The 22,933-nt window shown below is 40.6% G+C and overlaps 1 non-coding gene across 1 annotated transcript; it reads right to left on the bottom strand.

Annotated features, from left to right (window-relative positions):
* Positions 1 to 19,007: 19,007 nt before the first annotated feature.
* On the bottom strand, positions 19,008 to 19,114 carry LOC148545238 (small nucleolar RNA R71). The gene has a single exon (XR_015901506.1). It is a non-coding gene; the product is annotated as a small nucleolar RNA R71 (small nucleolar RNA).
* Between the last annotated feature and the right edge of the window lie 3,819 nt (positions 19,115 to 22,933).

The raw sequence follows: 22,933 nt of genomic DNA, 5'->3' as shown, positions 1-22,933 counted from the left end.
CATAACAGGAAGCTCATCCAATGTCCAACTTAAGGACTTTAACTAAAAGTGCTAGGTGGGAGACAACCCACCATGGTATGGTTGTTTCTTTTTCAATTTTTATTTCGTACTGTTTGATTTTATGTTATATTATTTTTATCGAACCTGGATGTTATTCATAGCATTTGCATTAGCATTTCATACTGCATAATTGCATACCTGCATATATAAAAAAAAAGAGAGGCGTGCGACGCAACCGCACTGCTAACACGTTCGAGTCAGATGCGAAAACCACCTCCCACGCGTCCGCGTCAATCACGCAAACGCGTGATCTGGAAATTGGCGTAAAAATCCAATGCCCAGAAATCTAGGCTGAAATCGTGCGGCTGGTGTGCGTTTAGCACAAAACGGCCCACGCGTTCGCGTCCCTGACGCGAACGCGTCACTTGCAAAACACCCATTGATAAACCACTATTTCATGGTTTATATTGTGTCTTATTTGTGTGGTTTTATCATGATCTTTGCCCACTTATTCATTAAATAAGCATGTATTTATATTTCCTTCCTAAAGATGTTTTATGGTTGAAAACTTGCTTCCTAGAGACTTTTAATTATGTATTTTATTTCTCCCTTATTCCATTCGATGCCGTGATCTGTGCGTTAAGTGTTTCAGGCTTTATAGGGCATGAATGAGTTGGAGTTTGGAAGGGAAGCCTGCAAAAATGGAAGGAACACAAGAAATTGAGGAGATGACCAGCGAGAAGCGACGCAGCCGCATGGATGATGCGACCGCGCGGAAGAGAGTAATTTGCAGCGACGCGGCCGCATGGACAACGCGTCCGCATGGCAAAGTAGAAACGTGAATGACGCGTCCGCATGAGCGACGCGATCGCGTGACGTGCGCGATCTGCATAATCTACAGAATTCGCTTGGGGCGATTTTGGGCCCTATTTTGACCCAGTTTTCGGCCCAGAACAGCAGACTAGAGCCAGAGAACATGCAGAAACCAGGAACGACATTTATTCCGCATAGTTTTAGTTTTTAGATCTAGTTTTACTCCTCCTCTAGGTTTTCTCTCTACACATTCATAGTTTTAGGATAGGTTAATTTCATTGTTTTTGCATTGGGATATTGAGAAGAGTTATTTGCCTCATCAAGACTTCGACATTCTAGTTCGTTCTCTTCACTTGTCTCTTACTCTTCCATATTCCTTAATTTTACTTGATTTCACTATTGGATTATTTTAGCTTTTATTAATATAAGAATCAATTTTGCTTTTAATTAATCTTTTCATCATTACTTATCATGTCTTTCTTTAATTCCTACGTTGATGTTATGAATTTTACATTTACAATGAGTGAGTAGTTCCCTAACTTGATGGGGAGTTGATTGAAAGGAACCCTTGAGCGGAATGTTCAAGAGAAAGGTTATAATTGAGTTTATTGTTGGCTTGCTCTCTAGTTCCTAACACCAATCCTCCCAAGAGTGGATTGGAAATTGTGGATAGAACAACATTCCAACTTGTTTGACCCTCCCTTACTTAGTAAAGGATAACTAAACGTAATAATTCTCAATTGTCAATTAATCTTGAGAGTATTCCATCAAGAATAGGGCTTCCATGTAATCAACTCCCAGTCAAGGTTTTTTATTTAAATTTATATAAATTCTCCAATTTAATTTTCTGCCATTCAATCAAACATTTTTGAAAACATTCTGATTAATAAAATAGCACCCTTTCCTGCAACTCGTTGGGAGATGACCTGGGACTCATACTCCCAGTATTTTAATTTTATTTTGTGACACCCTTCTAAATTGATAAGGTGGATTTTTGGCGAGTTAAGAACTATACTTGCAACGTATATATTTTAACAATTTTTAATTCACTAATTTCTGCCCGCATCACCCATCCCACGCGAAAGCGTGAGCGACGCATTCGCATCACGTGGATATTATGGCACCCCAATGGAGACAGAGAGTTGCACTGAAACGACGCTGGAATTGTGCGTTTAGCACAATTTCCAGCGATGCGGTCGCATGCCTCACGCGACCGCGTCATTCTTCCTTTTACCCATTCCATGCGATCGCGTCACTCACGCGATCGCGTCAACCCCATTCCACCCTAGCCACGCGATTGCGTGCCGCACGCGTTCGCGTGGATTCAAATTCACTAACCCCAGTGACATGAAACCCTATTCTCCCCCCTCCCGCGTCCCCATTCTCCTTCCCCAACCCCTCTGCTCTCTCTCCCTCCTTCCTCTGCACCCATCACCACCGCCAACCACCCAGACCTACCGCGACGCCCACCCCCCTCCTTCTCCCTCCTTCTTCTTTCTCCCCTCATTTTTCTTCTCCCCTCCCTTCTCTCCTTTCCACCACCGCGGCCAGCCACCGCCACCGCGCCATCACCGCCGCGACTCTCACCACCATCACCCTCACCCCCTCCCTTCCTTCCTCCTTAACCCCCTCTCCACCATTACCCCAACCCGAAACCCCTACCACCGAATAGCCACCCACTGCCGCGCCAACCACGGTTCGCCGCCGCGCCGCCCTACGCCACCGCCGTATTGCCGCCAATACAACCCCACTCCCACCATCTCTCTTAGTTCCATACTTGTGCCTCTAACCACCAGGTTTCGCCGAATGCCACTTTTCTTTCATTCGTAGTTAGTTGCATATTTTTCAGTTTATGTTTAAAATTAGGCTAGTTAAAGATGCATGTTTGTAGTGGATTCTAGGTGGTTAGGTAGCTAGGATATGGTTAGTGGATTTAGGCATGATAATTGCGCTATTTGTGCTTCTTGTTTTATCAATTTCATAATTCTGATGTTGTTGTGATGTTAATACTGTTCATATGCTGTTCTTTACTGCTTCATGCTGCTTTTTACACTGCTTTTTCATGTTCATATTCTGTATATGTAATTGCAGCATTATTTTAATTTATATGAACTATTCTGCTTGCTGTTTATTACCCGAGAACATCCAATTTTAGCCGGTATGCTGCCCAATTTTCTGTAAATTATTTTGATTTTCATTCATGTTTTGGTTTTGGGAATTTGAATTTGGCATTCCTTATCTTTTCCCAAACCACTTCATGAATGCACGGGCCAGCATTCTTATTCCTTTCGATTTCCTGGTTAATAAATTGTACTTTTGATGATTCGATTTTAATTTTTGCTATTTTTATATCATCATCAATAACCTGATATTTTTGAATATGAGTTGACTAGTCTTTAAATTTATGAAATTCTTGTTACTTAGGAAACAATTCTCAATGCCACTTACTTTAACTTTCTTTTTCCTAACTCACTGCTTTCCACTTTTTCACTTTTAACTTTCTAACTTCTCCCTTTGCCCTTTTTAATAACTCCTTCAACTTTTTAAATCATAGCATGATTATTGTTTCTCCTAATTAACAGGTGTTCTATTTATAATATATTTTGGATTGTGATTTCTCATCTCAGCTTTTTAACTCCGAAACAATCCAAAATGCACAGTTAATCAAATCATTTCATAATTCTACTACTCTTTTATCACTATGTGCTTATATTGCTATTTGCCTAACTTTTCTGCTCTGTTCTTCCTATATATCCTGAAATTTCTGCTTTTCAGGTTGTCTGACCCTCAAAGAAAAGGAAAAGGCAAAGCCACAACTGGCAAACGGAAAAGAGGTGAATCCTCTATGTCTATCCTGGACATTATGTATGATGACTCTTGGCGGGAAAAGCACTTTACCCCGCAAGAGAAGGCTGACTAGCTCCTCCCTGCCAATGATCCCATTAAATTTACAAACAGATACTGTGAGCTGAAGTATCCCGTGTTTGCCACCTCCAGAAACCTGTACCTGGAGTGAACTCTGAAAATTCTAGAAGAACTACAGCAGTACACCTCCGATCAGATCAAGCAGCGAGGCGGTTCTTCTCGGAGAGAAACTTGACAGAGGTCAATGCTTCCTGGGTAAGAGAGTTTTACAACAACTATTTCAAGACTTTCCTGGATGCAGTGCACCTCAGAGGGAAACAGATACTGGTCACTGAAGAGGCCATTGAGGATATTTTGCAGCTTCAGCCTAAGTCAGATCAGCCTGACGGTTACCAAAAGGCTGAAGAGGACATGCGCTTTCTGAGATTTGACTGGAATGCTGTCAAGCAAAGGATAGCCCTTGACCCTACTGTCCCTTGGGTCATGGGAAAGAACACAACAATGCCTAAGGGAATCAAGCTGATGTATCTAAATGATGAGGCTCGACTCTGGCACCAGATCCTGAGCAACTTTGTTATGCCGAGCACTTATGAGACAGAGCTGCCTGCCACTATGATCACCTTTCTCTGGTGTGTGCTGGAGGGTAAGGACCTGTACCTCCCACGATTCATCTGGCACTTTATGGCCAGGGTCCATGTCAGAGGAACTCTCCCCTTCCCATATCTGATTACCCAGCTCGGCCATCGAGCAGACATGCCTTTGGAGCTGGCTGATGCGAAGCCGACTGTTGCAGACTGCAAGAAGATCATTCCTCACAGCAGGAAGTTTCTGGCTTTAGGCTACAGACCTCCATTCCTTACTTCTTCTGATGAGACGGCCAAGCCTTCAGCTGTCCCCTCTTCTTCCATTGCTGCACCAGCCCCACCCACTGCACCTCCACCTGCCTCAGAGCCCATTTACCACCTCGTGCACCGCTTATTCCAGCAGCTGGACCAGATGGAGCGCCGCAACAAGCGGCGATATGAGAGATCTGAGCGTCGCAACAAGTGATGCTATGAGCACCTCAAGATAATGATCCGATCTGGCAGCGACTTCCCCTCCGAGCCTGACACACCATCAGAGCCATCTGAGGAGGAGGCAGACGAGCATGAGCAGGAGACCTATCCACAGATAGAGGCTGGGCAGATAGGCTCAAAGCAGGCTGCGCCACAGTAGGAGGAGCCACACCAGATACAGGCCGCAGATCCAGAGATTCCTATCCAGTTAGAGCCTCCACTGCAGCAGACAGATCCTCCTACCCTCATCCAGTCAGCAGACCCTCAGGCTACCATAGAGACTCCAATAGCCCATCCTTCTGGTGATGACACTCCTTCACACCCAGCTTGAGTGAGCATCGAGGACGATGCTTTATTTTAAGTGTGGAGAGGTAGCCATCCCTGGCATATCTTTTTGGTGAATCACTACAGACTCTTTTTATCTTATTTTGTTTATTTTTCTGTATTTTTATCTTTGTTTTTATTTTTCAGTACTTCCACACTGTTCTTTTGCTATATTTTTACTTTATTTCCGCATTTTGCACTTTAGTTTATATTTTAGCCATTTAGTTTAGTTTGTAATTCTAAACTTATTAGTTATAGAATATGTGGATTAATTAGTATAGTTTACCCTTTTAGCATATGATAGTTTGGTTTAAATTGAAAATAAAAAGGAATTAAACTAGAGACTTTAACATAATCAAAACAATCCACACACCTTGTATATATAGCATTACATGTTAGTTAGTTAACAACATTTCTTCAAGGAGAAACACTAAAACTTTAAAGCCACCCAAAAAATTTTACATTGAGAATAATGGGAACTCTTAATTTTTACTTGCATGACATGTATAACTGATATATGATTTTTGAGCTAGAGAACACACAGCCTGTGAGTTTTGAGCTTAATTGTATGGTCACATTCAAACCATAATTTTTATTCCTGTATATTTTGCCTTTCTTTTTCATTCTAGTGTTCTTTACTTTGTTTTAATCTATATGTCCAATTATAGAGTATAGATACATACTAAGAGATGATTGAGGCCATCATTTGAATTTTTCCTCACTTATCCCAAATTAGCCTACCTTTTACATCACCCTTGTTAGCCCCCTTGAGCTTTTTAACCCCCTCTTGTTCTATAAACCACATTACTAGCCTTAAACAGAAAAACAAAATAAAAATCCCAAGTTAAATCCTTGGTTACCTTAAGATAGAAATTGTGTATTGTTTAAGTGTGGGGAACTTTATGGGAACATGGATGATAGAAACAAAGGTGAAAAGTTAAAAAGAATAAAGATGTTTTAAAATAAAAATTTGGGAAGCATGCTCATGTGAAATAAAAACAATTGAATTACCATGTGCATTAAAAAAAATTATTTTCGGTATTTAATTAAGGGGATACAAAAATTCCCCAAATGCAAAATAAAAAGAATCAATGCACATGGGATAAAATTAAAGTTAATGCACGAGCTTGCAATACAAAGTGAGAAAAGTTGGGCAAATATGTTAAGAAACTTTGAATTACAAAATATGTATGTTAGATGAGATCTTAGACTAATCAAGGATTCACTTATTAGCTCACTTAGCCTTATATATATACCTTTACCTTTACCTTGGCCCCATTACAACCTTGAAAAAGACCTCATGATTTTTGTATGCCTATATTCTATAATTGTTAATTGGTTAGATGAAGAACAAAGTTATAGAAAGTAAGGATAAAAAGAAGAATAGAGTGATTAACCCAATAAACATTGAGTGACTAGAGTAAACACAAAATCCAGTGAGGGTTCAATAGCTCATCACCGTATATCTATGCTTAAATTGTTAATTGTCTTGCAAGTTTGAAAAATATTTTTACCCATCTCAATTGTAAAAGTGCTTTAACATTATCTAGGGTTTGGCTATGCATATATGATTCCTTGAGAATGTGAATTAATTTAACTACATGTAAGTTTTATATACAAGTGAATAACAATTAGAATTGCATGATTCAGGTAGTTGCATTTAGGGTAGATTACATTGCATGAGATCCCACCACCTCACCTTACTCTTTATCTTGGATTTAGCATGAGGACATGCTATTGTTTAAGTGTGGGGAGGTTGATAAACCCATATTTTATGATAAATATTGTGCTCAATTTAAGTGATTTATTCAACCCTTCACCCACTTATTCATGTAAATTGCATGGTTTCACTTTCCCTTCCTTATTATGTGATATATGTGAAATATATATTTCTTATGCTTTGAAATTATTTATTTTTAATTACCCTTTATTACCATTCGATGCCGTGATTTGTGTGTTGAGAAGTTTTAGATCTTCTAAGGCAGGAATGACTTAAAGGATGGAAAGGAAACATACAAAAATGGAAGGAAAGCACAAAATGGAGTTTTTGAAGAAACTGGCAACGACGCGAACGCATGGACGACGCGGTCGCATGCCCAGCGTGAAAAGGCAGCGACGCCAACGCGTGACTGACGCAGACGCGCGCCAAGAGCAGAACACAGATGACGCGTACGTGTGACCGAAGCGAACGCGGGACAAGGAAAACTCCAGATGACGCAACCGCGTGACCCACGCGGACGCGTGACAGACGCCACACACCAGAAATTACAGAAAACACTCCCAGCGATTTCTGAAACCCTTTTAGGCCCAGATCCAAGTCCAGAAGGCACAGATTAGAGGTTATAAAGTAGGGGAATGCATCCATTCATTAGGATGTCTTCAATTATTCACTTTTCATAGTTTAGATGTAGTTTTTAAAGAGAGAGGTTCTCTCCTCTCTCTTAGGTTTTTAGGATTAGGATTCCTCTTAAAGGATTTAGAATTTCAACTCTTCATCAGGTTCAATATTCCTTTTACTTTATATTTCTCTTTTACTTTCAGATATTTTAAAGCTATCTTTTAATTACGTATGTTGCCAGATTGGCTTATGAACTCTTTATGTTTAAATTGATTTTCTCTTATTAATGCAATTGAGGTATTTCAGATCCTTGATTCTTATTTAGCTTTTTATGTTATTGGTTTTAATTGATTAACTGGAATCTCTTGAGTTATCAACTATCCGTGATTTATTGTTATGTCGGCTACATTGACTGGTATTCCACTAACTCTAGTCTTTCCTTAGGAGTTGTCTAGGACTTGGGAATCTAACTAATTAGTTCACTTGACTTTCTCTTGCTTTCATAAGGGTTAACTAAGTGGGATTAACTTCCATTCTCATAGGAGTAACTAGGATAGGACTTCCGAATTTTCATACCTTGCCAAGAGTTTATTTTACAGTTATTTATTTATTTTATTTGTCATTTAAATTACTTGTTCCTTACTTTCAAAACCCCTAATTTACAAAACTCATAACCAATAATAAGAACACCTCCCTGCAGTTCCTTGAGAAGACGATCCGAGGTTTAAATACTTCAGTTATCAATTTTAAAGGGGTTTGTTACTTGTGACAACCAAAACTTTTGTAAGAAAGGACTTTTGTTGGTTTAGAAGCTATACCTACAACGAGGATTTATCTGCAAATTTCTAGACCACACAAAAGTTCTCTCTTCAAAGACTCAATCCAACCATGAAAGAGGTGGTTCAAAAAGAAGTGATGAAGCTATGGAATGCTGGGATAATCTTTCTAATCTCTGACAGTTCATGGGTGAGTCCGGTTCAAGTTGTACCAAAAAAGGGAGGAATGACAGTCATCACCAATGAGAAGAATGAGTTGATCCCCACCAGGACAGTGTCAGGGTGGATAATGTGCATAGATTACAGGAGACTGAATGATGCTACAAGAAAAGATCACTTCCCTCTGCCCTTCATTGATCAAATGTTAGAAAGATTGGCAGGCCATGCTTACTACTGCTTCCTGGATGGATACTCTGGATACAATCAAATAGTGGTGGATCCCAAGGATCAAGAGAAGACTTCCTTTACATGCCCATTTGGAGTTTTTGCCTACAGGAGGATGCCCTTTGGGCTATGCAATGCCCCAGCCACCTTTCAAAGGTGTATGCTTTCTATTTTTTCTGATATGGTGGAAAAGGTTTTAGAAGTCTTCATGGATGATTTTTCTGTCTTTGGCAATTCATTTAACACTTGCTTGCATCATTTAACTCTTGTTTTGAAAAGATGCCAAGAAACTAACCTGGTATTGAATTGGGAGAAATGCCATTTCATGGTTCCGGAAGGAATAGTTCTTGGGCATAAAGTGTCATGCAAAGATATAGAAGTTGATAAAGCTAAAATATAAATTATTGAAAAACTCCCTGTACCTGTTAATTTGAAAGCAATAAGGAGTTTTCTTGGGCATGCTGGCTTTTACAGGAGGTTTATCAAAGATTTCTCAAAAATAGCAAAACCATTGAGCAATTTACTAATGATTGATACCCCCTTCATCTTTGATGACAACTGTAAACATGCCTTTGAAACTCTAAAGAGAAAACTCATTACAGCACCAATTATCACACCCCCTGATTGGAACCTACCTTTTGAACTTATGTGTAATGCAAGTAACCTTGCTATTGGTGCTGTGCTGGGGCAAAAGAAAGACAAGTTGCACCATGTCATATATTATGCCAGCAAGGTGTTAAATGAAACACAAAAAAATTATACCACCACTGAGAAAGAACTTTTGGGAATTGTATATGCATTTGATAAGTTTAGGCAATACTTGATTGGTTCAAAGGTTATAGTGTATACTGACCATGCTGCTCTCAAGTATTTAATGTCTAAACAGGATTCAAAGCCAAGGCTTATTAGGTGGGTGCTGCTGCTACAATAATTTGATATTGAAGTGAGAGATAGAAAGGAAAGTGAAAATCAAGTAGCAGATTATTTATCAAGAGTGCCACAAGAAGCCAATCAAGAGAGACCACAACAAGTAAATGAGAATTTCCCCGATGAGCACCTTTTCCAAGTTCAACAAGTACCTTGGTTTGCTGACATAGCAAATTACAAAGTAGGAAGGAAGATACCTCAAGAATTCTCCAAGCAATAAGTAAAGAAGCTACTCAATGAAGCAAGGAAGTTCTTGTGGGACGAACCTTTTTTATTCAAGAGATGCTCTGATGGAATGATTAGGAGGTGTGTCCCTGAAAATAAAATGAAAGATATATTGTGGCATTGTCATGGTTCAGCATATGGTGGACACTTTGGACCAGAGAGAACATCTGCTAAAATACTGCAGAGTGGATTTTACTGGCCAACCATCTTCAAGGATGCCAGGGAGTTTGTTCACCAGTGTAATGAATGCGAAAGGGCCGGAGGATTGACAAGAAGGAATGAAATGCCTCAGAATTTCATTCTTGAAGTGGAGCTATTTGATCATTGGGGCATAGATTTCGTGGGACCTTTCCCCCCTTCCTATTCCTTCAAATATATTTTGGTAGCAGTGGAATATGTCTCAAAATGAGTGGTAGTAATAGCCACAACCACATGTGATGCACAAATTGTTCTTCAATTCTTAAAGAAGCACATCTTCACCAGATATGGAGTACCTAAGGGAATTATAAGTGATGGTGGTGGCCATTTTTGTAACAAACAGATGGAGAAACTCCTTCACAAATATAGGGTAATGCATAAAGTAGCCACACCATATCACCCATAGACCAATGGCCAAGTAGAGCTTGCAAATAGGGAATTGAAGAGGATTTTGGAGAAGACTGTAGTAGAAACTAGGAAAGATTGGGCCAGGAAGCTTGAGGATGCACTCTGGGCATATAGGACAGCATTCAAAACTCCTATTGGGAAGTCCCCATTTCAGATGTTATATGGAAAATCTTGTCACCTCCCTGTAGAGCTTGAACATAAAGCTTTTTGGGCCACTAAACTCCTCAACCTTGATTCTCAAGCAGCATGAGAAAAGAGGCTGCTACAACTAAATGAGTTTAAGCTAGAAGATTATGAGAGTGCTAAGATATACAAGGAAAGAGCTAAGAGGTAGCACGACAAGAAGATCTCAAAGAAGGAGTTCAAACCAGGACAGCAAGTACTGCTATATAATTCAAGACTCAAGATCTTCCCTGGCAAGCTCAAATCAAAGTGGACTGGTCCATATGTGGTGACAAAGGTTTTTCCTTATGGAACCTAGAATTATTAGATGAAGTAACAAAGAGTCATTTCACAGCCAATGGTCACAGGACAAAGTACTATTTGGGAGGGCAATGGGACAAAGAAAAGAAGGTTAAAAACCTGAATTGATAAAAGAGCGCTTGTTGGGAGGCGACCCAACCTGAGGTAGTGTTCTTTTCATAGTGATGCACGGAAAACTTGTCTCATAACAAATTTCCTTCTGCAAGTGTACCGAATTTGTCGTCAAGTAAAAACTCATAATAGAATGAGGTAGAATCCCACAGGAATTGATTGATCAAGCAACTTTAATTAGAGGAATGTTCTAGTTGAGCGAATCAGAATTTGGGTTGAGAATTGCAGAAAATTAAATGGCGGGAAAGTAAATAATAGAAAAGTAAATGCTATAAATAAAGAGCTGAATGTAGATGACGGAAAGTAAATTGCAGAATCTTAAATGGGAATGGGGTAATTGCTCATAAAAGTAAATGACAGAAATTAAAGAGAATGGGTAAGATCAGAAATGGGGAGTTCATTGGGCTCAGGAGGTGTTGCATTCTCCGGATCAATTTCATTTTCATCTCTTCCTCAATCAATGCACTCATTGATCTCCTTGGCAATCTTAAGTGATCGAATTACAATTCCTTGTAATTCAATCTCTCAAATCTTGATCAATAGCCAATTCCTTGGTCAATTGCTCATGAGAAGAGATGAAGTATGGTCACTGATTATACCACATGCATTTCCCAAATCAAGTATTGAGAGGATTATAGTCACATATCCATCCAAACCCAATTTGGTCCAGCATGAGAAAGCATTTCTAGCATGATCTCTTCATTCCTCTTTCAAGGTTCGAAAGAGATCCAAGTTTGAATAGCTTCTTTTCCAAGATAACTACCCAATTGGATGAAGATCGAAAGCTTTCAAGTAAAATCAAGAGAAAAGATAGAAGAAGAACAATGAAAACTAGTATTGATCCATCAAATTACAACAGAGCTCCCTAACCCAATAAAAGGGGTTTAGTTGTTCATAGCTCTGGAAAATGAAAACAAAGATGGAGAATACATGATGAAACTAGAAGTGCAGAGAAAGTAAAATACAGAGAGTAGTTCTATGCCAAGAGGCTCCCTATATTTTCCAACTCCCTTTTTAATTCAAAGCTACTCCTATATATACTACTCTTCTGATCTTCTAGTTGGCTCTTTAAGTCTTGGTTATGGGCCTTTGGATCTTGAGTTTGAAGCAGTTATCTTCTTCATTGGGCTTGGCTTTACTTGCAGAGAGAAAGTGTGAAGTGGGCAGAGACTTTAGCTTAGGACGTTAGTGGTGTTAACGTTTAGTGAAAATATGGGTTTGAGAACGTTAATGACAATCACCTTTTTCTCTAACGTTCCTCACCCAAGTAAGAGCCACGTTAACCTCAACGTTAGTGGCACAAATGTTGCCACTAACGTTGCCTCTTTGTCCTTCGCACACGTTATTGGGACTTACCTTTCCCAATAACGTTGAGAAGCCTTCTCCTTCCCTACGTTAGAGTCCACGTTAACTTAGTTAACGTGGCTCCTTAACGTAGGCTTGCCAACCTTCGAGAACGTTAGTGACACTTACCTTTGTCACTAACGTTCCAATGTGCCCCTAGCTCCCACGTTAGAGTCCACGTTAACTAGGTTAACGTGGCCTTTAATGTGGCTGTGCTAGCCATCTCCAACGTTAGTGACAAAGGTGAATGTCACTAATGTTGGCTCATCATCTCTCCTCCTCACATTAGCTTCCACGTTAACTTAGTTAATGTGGGAGTTAACGTGGCGCATTGTGGCTTGTGTGGGCTCCTTCCAACGTTAGTGACAATGTTAGGTGTCACTAACGTTGGCGATCACCTTCCTTCTTCACGTTAGCTTCCACGTTAACTAGGTTAACGTGGGAGTTAACGTGGCTTATTGGGGCTTGTGTGGGTTAATCCCAATGTTAGTGACAATGTTTGGTGTCACTAACATTGTCGATCACCTACTTTCTTCACGTTATTTGGTGTCACTAACGTGGCTTATTGTGACTTGGCCAACAATAGTGACAAAGTTGAATGTCACTAATGTTGGATTCCCCTTTACTTCTTAACGTTAGAGGCCATGTTAACTAAGTTAACGTGGCTCTTAACGTGGCCACTTATGAGCTTGGTCCAACATTAGTGACAAAGGTAAGTGTCACTAACGTTGGCTCCATTTCCTTTCCTCCACGTTAGAGTTCACGTTAACTTAGTTAACGTGACTCTTAACGTGGGCAATGATGGCTTCGAGAGCGTTATTGGCAATTACTTTTCTCATTAACTTTGCAAGTTACTCCCATTCCACGTTAGGAGTTACGTTAATTAGATTAACGTGGCTGCTAACGTGGTTCTTCCTTGCTTCCTTTGTCCTGAAATTAAGCAATAGAGTGCATCAAAGTTCTAGTCCAAGTCATGGGAAATGCAACATCCAATTTGTCATTAAATTCATGCAAAATCCTTATGAAATCATGTAAAGTGCACACTGTACGCTTGAATCAAGATGTAAGTGAATATCTACCCAAAACTAGCTTATTTTCTAAGGAAATGCATGAAACTACCCTAAAAACAGTAAAGAAAAGGTCAGTGAAACTGGCCAAAATGCCCTGGCATCACAACACCAAACTTAAAGCTTGCTTGTCCCTAAGCAAGTACTGGAACAAGAGAATGATGAATGGAATGCCAAGAGAAATGAGTCATTCTTGTGGAGGTCATGTCCCTGGTTTTATGGTGGTTTTATGCATAGCAACTTAGATTCATTCCTTTACTGGCTTTCAGACCTTTATCATGTCCTAGAATACTCACTATGATTGCATCCCATGAGACTTTTATTCATTGATCCTTTTATTGTTATTTCAGGGCTTATTTGTGTTCTTAGGCTAAGTGCTCTGTAAGGGGACGACTCTTTAAGATAAGCTTTCAGCCAACACTCCCGAACCAGTTGGTTCAAGGTGCTAGGTGTTAAGACACCCCTACGGACTTACTCCCTCAAGTCTCTTTCCCCCATACATACACACCACAGGCATATAGTTTATTTATTTTCTTTTCTTGAGACCTTGGTGTCCAGCACCTCTCTGGGTTACTAAATGCTCTGTAGTGAAGGTTACTAAGTGATAAGGCACCCCTAAGAGCTTATTCATCCAAGTAGATCCCTCACACAGGAGCACCACAGACACATGCCTCAAGATTAAAACCATTGGTGCCTAGCCTTATTGCTTACTCTTTTTTCTTTTATTTTTCAACCTTTATTTGTTCGTTCCCTTTTTCTTATTAGGATCTTCTTATTTAGCTAGTCTCATGGGGTGTGTCTCAAGCATAGTATTCATGACAGATAGTTGTCCTCTCACCTGGTAGTTGAACCAACTTAGCTAACTTATGACTATACCATAAACTCATGAACTTACTCCATAGTATGAACTCCTCTCTGGTCTTTTGAAACACTCATTCTTTTTTTTTCATTTGATTGAAAGGGACAAGCATACAAGTTAGTAAGGAGATCATGCAGTAACATAAAGACTAGCAAACATAGACCTATTCAAAAAAACAACTTAAAAGACAGAATTTAAAAAGTTTCAAACTACTATGGAAGCATGTTCTATTTCATACAAGATCTTCCTTATTTAAAGCATAGAGAAAGATGGACCAAAGAAGGAAGTCCACCACCTTTTACTCGTGTGGTTGCCCATGCTCTCTTCCTTGTTTGTCCTCTTTGTGTCCTCTTGCATTTCCTCGCATCCGTGCCAATCTTGCTTGCTTCCAATCCTCAAGTGCCTTCCTTACTGATTCATGACTCTCTTCCACCTTTTGTCTTTCTTCTCGTGCTAATTCATCCCTCATTTCTTTGTACCTTGTAATTCCTGGATGCAATATAGGCAGCTGTCCTACTAAGTAATCGAGCCTGGCTTGAGTGTTTATATGATGCCCAGTCTCGCTCAGGTAAACTCCTTCTGCGAATGCCTTTTGCTCGTCCAGTAGTTCTGCCTGTTCTATTTGTCTTCAATGCATCTCATGTATGTGTGCACCTTGATGTGCTTGGATGTTGATTAGCCTCTGGATGGATTCTTGTTGTTCATTTTGCCTCTGTTCCATCCTGTGGAATGTTTCACCCCATTGTTGTCCTTGACTCAGTTGTTGCTCCATCATTTGCTTTTGCCACTCCCCTTGTTGAGTCATCCATCTTGAGAGTGATTCCTCTTCCTGCCCCATCATCTGTAGTTAAAGCTCTTTCTGTGCTCCTTGGCTTTCCAAATATTGTCGAGATAGGCCATCAATAGCTTCCTGCAGTTGGTGCATATCTAAGGTGACTGGCGCTTGCCCTTCTAAGACTTGTCCTTCTACTACTTGAGGGGCTGGCCTCTTCCTTTGCTTCTGTTGAGGCAGGGAGGATGCGGTAGCATGCATTCGTTGAACGGTTATTGGAATGCCCTCTTTTATCCACACGGGGTCCTCATCTTCAAACACCACCCCAGCTTTCTTGCACAGTCGATAAATAGTGCTGGGGTAACCTAACGTTCCTCTTGAGTCACTTTTCTCTGCCATTTTTCTAATGCCTTCTGTTATGAGTTCATGAACCTTGATCTCTCCTCCTTTGAGTATATAGTGCACCATTGTGGTTGTCTTGAGATTCACCTCCGAGTTGTTCCCTGCTGGGAGGATGGACCTCCTTACAATTTCGAACCACCCTTTTGCTTCCGGGGTGAGATCTGCTCTCTTGATGAACCTTGGTCTCCTATCCGCATATCTTTCCCAGTCAGCTCCTGGTACACAAATGTCTTGCACAATCTAGTCATGATTGGGGTTGTTGTCCATTCTTGAATGATAACTCTCTTCTTCAAACGAAATGGACCGAAGCTTTAATGCCATCATGACACTCATGGGACCGAAATCCACAATCTTTCCACTCACAAAGCTTGTATACGACTCGTCAGCCTTATCATATCGGACCGCATTTGCATAAAATTCACTTACAAGATTTGCATTCACCTTAATGACCGGATCAGTGAGGAGCTCCCATCTTCTCTTTTCTACCTTCTTTGTGATTTCGGGGCACTCAGTTTTATTAACTTGAAATCCCAGCTCATAAATGATCTCCTTATCCACCATCCACTCGTGTTGCAATGCATGATGCAAGCTTCTTGATGCCAGGGCATCTTGGCCAGTTTCACTGACCTTTTCTTTACTGTTTTTAGGGTAGTTTCATGCATTTCTTTAGGAAATAAGCTAGTTTTGGGTAGATATTCACCTACACCTTGATTCAAGCATACATTGTGCATTTTACATTATTTCATGAGGATTTTGCATGAATTTAGTGACAAATTGTATGCTGCATTACCCATGACTTGGACTAGAACTTTGATGCACTCTGTTGCTTGATTTCAGGACCAAAGGAAGCAAGGAAAGGGAGGTAACTTGCAAGGTTAATGAGAAAAGTGATTGCCAATAACACTCTCAAAGCCATCATTGCCCACGTTAAGAGTCACGTTAACTAAGTTAACGTGCACTCTAACGTGGAGAAGGGAAGTTGAGCCAACGTTAGTGACACTTAACATTGTCACTAACGTTGGCAAACACTCATAAGTGGCCACGTTAGAGCCCACGTTAACCTAGTTAACGTGGCCTCTAACGTTAAAGGGGGAAGAGAAGCCAACGTTAGTGACATTCAACATTGTCACTAACGTTGGCCTAAGGATGCAACACACAACGTTAACTTCCACGTTAACTTGGTTAACGTGGGAGCTAACGTAAGAAGTGAGAGTTGTCGACAACGTTAGTGACACTCAACATCGTCACTAACGTTGGAAGCAACCACACAACCCCCAAGGAGCCACGTTAACTTCCACGTTAACTTAGTTAACGTGGAAGCTAACGATGAGGAATGAATGATGAGCCAACGTTAGTGACACTCAACATTGTCACTAACGTTAGGATGGCTAAGAATGGCCACGTTAGAAGCCACGTTAACCTAGTTAACGTGGACTATAACGTGAGATCTAGGGGCACATTGGAACGTTAGTGACAATGTGGAGTGTCACTAACATTCTCGAAGGTTGGCAAGGCCACGTTAGAAGCCACGTTAACCTAGTTAACGTGGGCTCTAACGTGAGGCAAAGGGGTACATTGGAACGTTAGTGAAAATGTTAAGTGTCACTAACGTTCTCAAACTTATACTTTCACTAAATGTTAACACCCCTAACGCCCTGAGCTAAAGTCTCTGCCCACTTAGCACTTTCTCTCTGCAAGTAAAGCCAAGCCCAAATGAAGAAAAGAACTGCTTCAAATTCAAGATCCAAAGGCCCAAGACTTGAAGAGCAAACTAGAAGCTGAGAAGAGTAGTATATATAGGAGTAGCTTTGAATTGATAAAGGAGTTCTGGAAGTTGGAAAAAGGGAATTACTCTCTGTATTTTACTTTCTCTGCAATTTCTAGTTCTATGATGTATTCTCCATCTTTATTTTCATTTTCTAGAGCTATGAACAACTAAACCCCTTTCATTGGGTTAGGAAGCTCTGTTGTAATTTGATGGATCAATACTATTTTTCATTATTCTTCTTCTATCTTTTCTCTTGATATTACTTGAAAGCTTTCGATCTTCATCCAATTGAGTTGTTATCTTGGAAGAGAAGCTATTCAAACTTGGATCTCTTTTGAACCTTGAAAGAGGAATGAAGAGATCAAGCTAGAATTGCTTTCTCATGCTGGACCAAATTGGGTTTGGATGGGTATGTGACTATAACCCTCTCAATACTTGATTTGGGAAATGCATGTGGTATAATCAGTGACCATACTTCATCTCTTCTCATGAGAAATTGACCAAGGAATTGGCTATTGATCAAGATTTGAGAGATTGAATTGCAAGAAATTGTAATTCAATCACTTAAGATTGCCAAGGAGATCAATGAGTGCATTGATTGAGGAAGAGATGAAAATGAACTTGATCCGGAGAATTGAAACATCTCCTAAGCCCAATGAACTCCCCATCTCTGATCTACCCATTCTCTTTAATTTCTGCCATTTACTTTTATGAGCAAATCCCCCATTCCCATTTAAAATTCTGCAATTTAATTTCAGTCATTTACTTCCAGTCCTTTAATTCTAGCATTTACTTTTCTGTTATTTACATTCTTGCCATTTTATTTTCTGCAACTCTTAACCCAAATTCTGGATTCGCTCAACTAGAACATTCTTCTAATTAAAGTTGCTTGATCAATCAATCCCTGTAGGATTCGACCTCACTCTATTGTGAGTTTTTACTTGATGACAAATTCGGTACACTTGCCGAAAGGAGATTTGTTGAGAGACAAGTTTCCACCCACATCAAGTTTATGGCGCCATTGCCGGGGATTGATTGTGCATCAACAATGATTAAATTGGAAGATCACTAGATTGAGCATTTTTATTTTTGTGAATTTCATTTTCTGTTTGAGTGATTTACTTTTTGTTTTAGTTGAACTTCTTCCCTTCCCCCTCTACTCTTTTGTTTTTCTTTGTTATTTTCAATTTTGTTTGCTAACCCACTAATTGTTTGATATATTGCATCACCCACAACTAATAGTAATTCTAACACAAATACTTTCTGCACCTATCTTTTCTTGCTTGCACTTGATGGTTGTATGACAAGGAGAAGAAGCGGGGCTTCAACTTCCTTCGATTCTGAACCTGAGAGGACCTTCCTTAGATAAAGGAGGGAGGCAAGAGGAAAGAAAGTGGTTGGTGCTGAGGAAGAAGAGGAATTCTTTGAAACAAACATGGAAGACAACATGGAAAACCATCATGAAGAAGAGGATCACAACCATGGGGGAGGAGGTAGAGCAAATCATGCTGGGGAGGATAGAAGAGTTTTGGGCTCTTACATCAATCCAAACCCAGGCAATTGTGGAAGTAGCATCCAAAAGCCAACAATCCATGCCAACAACTTTGAACTTAAACCACAGCTCATTACCCTTGTTCAGAACAACTGTTCGTTTGGAGGAGGTGTTAGAGAAGACCCCAATCAACATTTGACCACCTTCATGAGAATATGTGACACAGTGAAGTCTAATGGTGTTCACCCTGATGCTTATAGACTGCTCCTATTTCCATTCTCACTTAGGGACAAAGCAGCCAAGTGGCTGAAATCTTTCCCAAGGGAAAGCTTGACAACTTGGGAAGACGTGGTGAACAAATTCTTAGCAAGATTTTACCCTCCTCAACGAATCAATAGGCTGAGAGCTGAGGTCCAAACTTTCAGGCAACAAGATGGTGAGACTCTATATGAAGCATGGGAGAGGTTTAAAGACCTGACAAGGAGGTGCCCACCAGATATGTTCAACGAATGGGTGCAGCTGCACATTTTCTATGAAGGACTCTCTTATGAGTCAAAGAAGGCCGTAGACCATTCATCCGGAGGATCTTTGAACAAGAAAAAGACTATTGAGGAAACCATAGATGTTATTGAAACAGTAGCAGAGAACGACTACTTCTATGCTTCCGAAAGAGGGAACACAAGAGGAGTAATGGAGCTAAACAATGTAGATGCTCTGTTGGCCCAAAACAAGCTCATTACCCAGCAGCTGGCTAACCTCACCAAGAAGATGGAGACGAACCAGGTAGCAGCAATCTCCACTTCATCAACAACCCAAGAAGGAGTGAATGGAGAAGCAGAGGGTAGTCAGGAGCAAGCCAACTACATTGGGAATTCACCAAGGAAAAACTATGATCCATACTCCAAGACCTACAACCCTGGATGGAGAAACCACCCAAACTTTGGGTGGGGAAGTGAGCAAGATCAAAACCAAGACCAAAGATGTTACAATTCCAACAACAATGCAGCTCACCAGCAATTCACACAGAGGACATCTCAACACCCCCACAACAACACTTCTCCAAATGCCTATCAAAACCAAAACAGCACATCTGCTCCGAATCACTCATCAATTGATGACAATATCTCTAAGATTGAAGCTTTACTTGAAGGAATATGCCAAGAGATTCAAGAAAATAAGGTGTTCAAAGAGGAGGTGCGAGCCAATATTAAGAACCAGGGAGAGACCATCAGGAAGCTGGAATTCCAGGTGGGATATTTAGCTGAGAAGATTCCCAAACCTATTGATAGCTTCCCAAGTGACACGGAGAAAAACCCCAAAGGAGAAGCAAAGAAAGTAAGATGGGAAGATTGCAAAATGGTCACTGCGAGTGATCAAGAGACTGAAGATAAGCAAGGCAAACTTTGCAAACAACCTGAAGACAACTCAACAAAGAAGGAGGATAGAGATCGCCAAGAACCAGAAATCTCACAACAAGAGCTGCTGAAGGAAAAGTTGGAGGAACCTAAACCTCTAGAGGCAGGTGAAGACAGCACCACAACTCCTTTAGAAAAAGAGGTCACCAAGGGGAAGGCAACATCAAAAGAAACAAAGAAGAAGGTACCAAGGAGGTGGAGGAACAAGAAAATACCTACGAAAGACTTCTCTCCAGGGAATAGAGTTGTCTCAGCTTACTTCCCAGATATTTCCCCTAATCTCCCCACTGTACCATCTCAGTTACCCAAGGTCTTCACTATCAACAGAGTTCTTTCCCTAGAACATGTGGAGATCATTGATCCAACCAATGGATATAAGTCCACAGCAAGAGGGGAGGACTTTAAGCACTACCAACCACACTGATGAAGGAAAAACATCAAGCTAGTGACGCTAAAGAAACGCTTCATGGGAGGCAACCCATGTTTTGTATGTTTTTAAAATAATGAATAAATCAATGTTTATGAATTTCAACCCAAACTTGACAAACACTGGGTGAAATCTTTATCATGCAGTATATAGTGAAGAACAAGTTTGGTGTTCAAAGCAAACCAAGATGCATGCTAGTCTTGGGAGCTTTGAACAAAACTTTTCATCACATTGCTTCAAACTAAGTTTGGTGTCACCCCATGGTGCCACCAAAATGCATATAAGGACCCACCAATAGTTAGTTAGTTAGTTGGAATACATAAATAAACAATCAAATCCTTTTTTCCCTTTTATTAATATTAGCCGTAAAGTTCATATGGTCATTTTAATATATTTTCTCACTTTTCTTAGTTTCTCTTTATAGGAATAGAAAAGGAGCATTAAAAGGGATAGATTGGACAACCAAACAAAGAAGGTTCGGACACCACAAAAGGAGGGGCTACACACTTGTTCTAAAAAGGGAATACATCGGAAAATGTTGCCATGCAACATTGAAAAAATGGCACCCCTAGAAGACCGAGCAATCCCCATCATAAAGTGATGATCCTTGTCTTCTAGCCATGCATAACCCCAACCGTCCATCAACTGACCACTTCATCAATCTACACCCTCCATTCTCTCACAACTTCTCTATATAAACGACCCTTGTCCGTACCACCCTTCATTGTCATCACACACCCTTCACCACTCTTCCTTTCGGTACAAGACACCCTCTATCCGATTATAAACATTCCTCCCCTCACTCTCTTTATTGCCATAAAACCCTAAACAACCAAAAGTCTCCACAACCTTACCACCTTCATATATTAACTATCATTCATGGTGTCTTCGGGTTCTAAAAGAAGGAAGGGAAAGGAACCCATGGAAGAACACCCATATGATGAATGGAGATTTAGAAGCTTGCATCATGCATTGCAATACGAGTAGATGGTTGATAAGGAAATCATTTATGAGCTGGGATTTCAAGTTACAAAGACTGAGTGCCCCGAAATCACAGAGAACATAGAAAGGAGAAGATGGGATCTCCTCACTGACCCGGTCATTAAGGTGAATGCAAATCTCATAAGAGAATTTTATGCAAATGCGGTTCGATATGATAAGAAGGATGAGTCTTACACAAGCTTTGTGAGAGGAAAGATGGTGGACTTTGGTCCCATGAGTGTCATGAGGGCATTGAAGCTACGGTCTATACAATTTGAAGAAGAAAGCTATCACTCAAGATTGGACAACCCCAATTATGACCAGATTCTGCAAGATATTTGTGTACCAGGAGCTGACTGGGAAAGGGGTGCGGGAAATAACCCAAAGTTTATCAAGAGAACAGATCTCACTCCTGAAGCCAAGGGGTGGTTTGAGCTAGTGAGAAGGTCTATTCTCCCAGCTGCAAACAACTCGGAGGTGAATGTCAAGAGAGCCACAATGGTGCACTGTATACTGAAGGGAGGAGAAATCAAGGTTCATGAACTCATAGCTGAAGGTATTAGAAAGATGGCAGAGAAAAGCGACTCAAGAGGAACGTTAGGTTACCCCAGCACTATTTACCGAATATACAAGAAAGCTAGGGTAGTTTTTGAAGATGAGAACCCCATGTGGATAAAGGAAGGCATCCCAATAACTGTACGAAGGATGAAAGCTGCAGCATCCCCTTTGCCTCAGCGGAAGCAAAGGAAGAAAATAGCCCCTCAAGTAGTGGAAGGACAAGTCTTAGAGGGTCAAGCACAACAGACCTTGGACATGCACCAATTGCAGGAGGCCATTGATGGCTTGTCTAGACAATATTTGGAAAGTCATGGAGCACAGAAAGAGCTTCAACTACAGATGATGGGGCAGCAGGAGGAAACACTTTCAAGATGGATGACTCAGCAAGGTGAGTGGCAAAGGCAAATGATGGAACAACAACTAAGTCAAGGACAACAATGGGGAGAAACATTCAACAGGATGGAACAAAGGCAAAACGAGCAACAAGAATCCACCCAGAGGCTAATCAACATCCAAGCACATCAAGGGGCGCACATACATGAGATGCATCGAAGACAAATAGAACAGGCAGAACTATTGGACGAGCAAAGGGCATTCGCAGAAGGAGTTTACATGAGCGAAACAGGACATCATATAAACACTCAAGCCAGGCTCGGTTACTTAGTGGGACAGCTGCCAATATTGCATCCAGGAATAGCCAAGTATGACGAAATGAAGGATGAATTAGCACGAAAGGAAAGACAAAGGGTGGAAGAGAGTCATGAGTCAGTGAGGAAAGCACTTGAGGATTGGAAGCAAGCAAGATTGGCACGGATGCGAGGAAGTGCAAGGGGAAACAAGGAGGATAAGCAAGGAAAAGAGCATGGACATCCACAACAGTAAAAGGTGGTGGAGTTCCTTCTTTTTTCCATCTTTCTCTATGTTTTAAATAAGGAAGATCT

The sequence above is a fragment of the Arachis ipaensis genome, chromosome B9, assembly GCF_059453495.1.
Source record: "Arachis ipaensis isolate K30076 ecotype BB chromosome B9, ASM5945349v1, whole genome shotgun sequence".
NCBI classification, from domain to species: domain Eukaryota; kingdom Viridiplantae; phylum Streptophyta; class Magnoliopsida; order Fabales; family Fabaceae; genus Arachis; species Arachis ipaensis.
The sequence above is the reverse complement of the archived record's forward strand: the minus strand, read 5'-3'. Positions and strand labels throughout refer to the sequence as shown.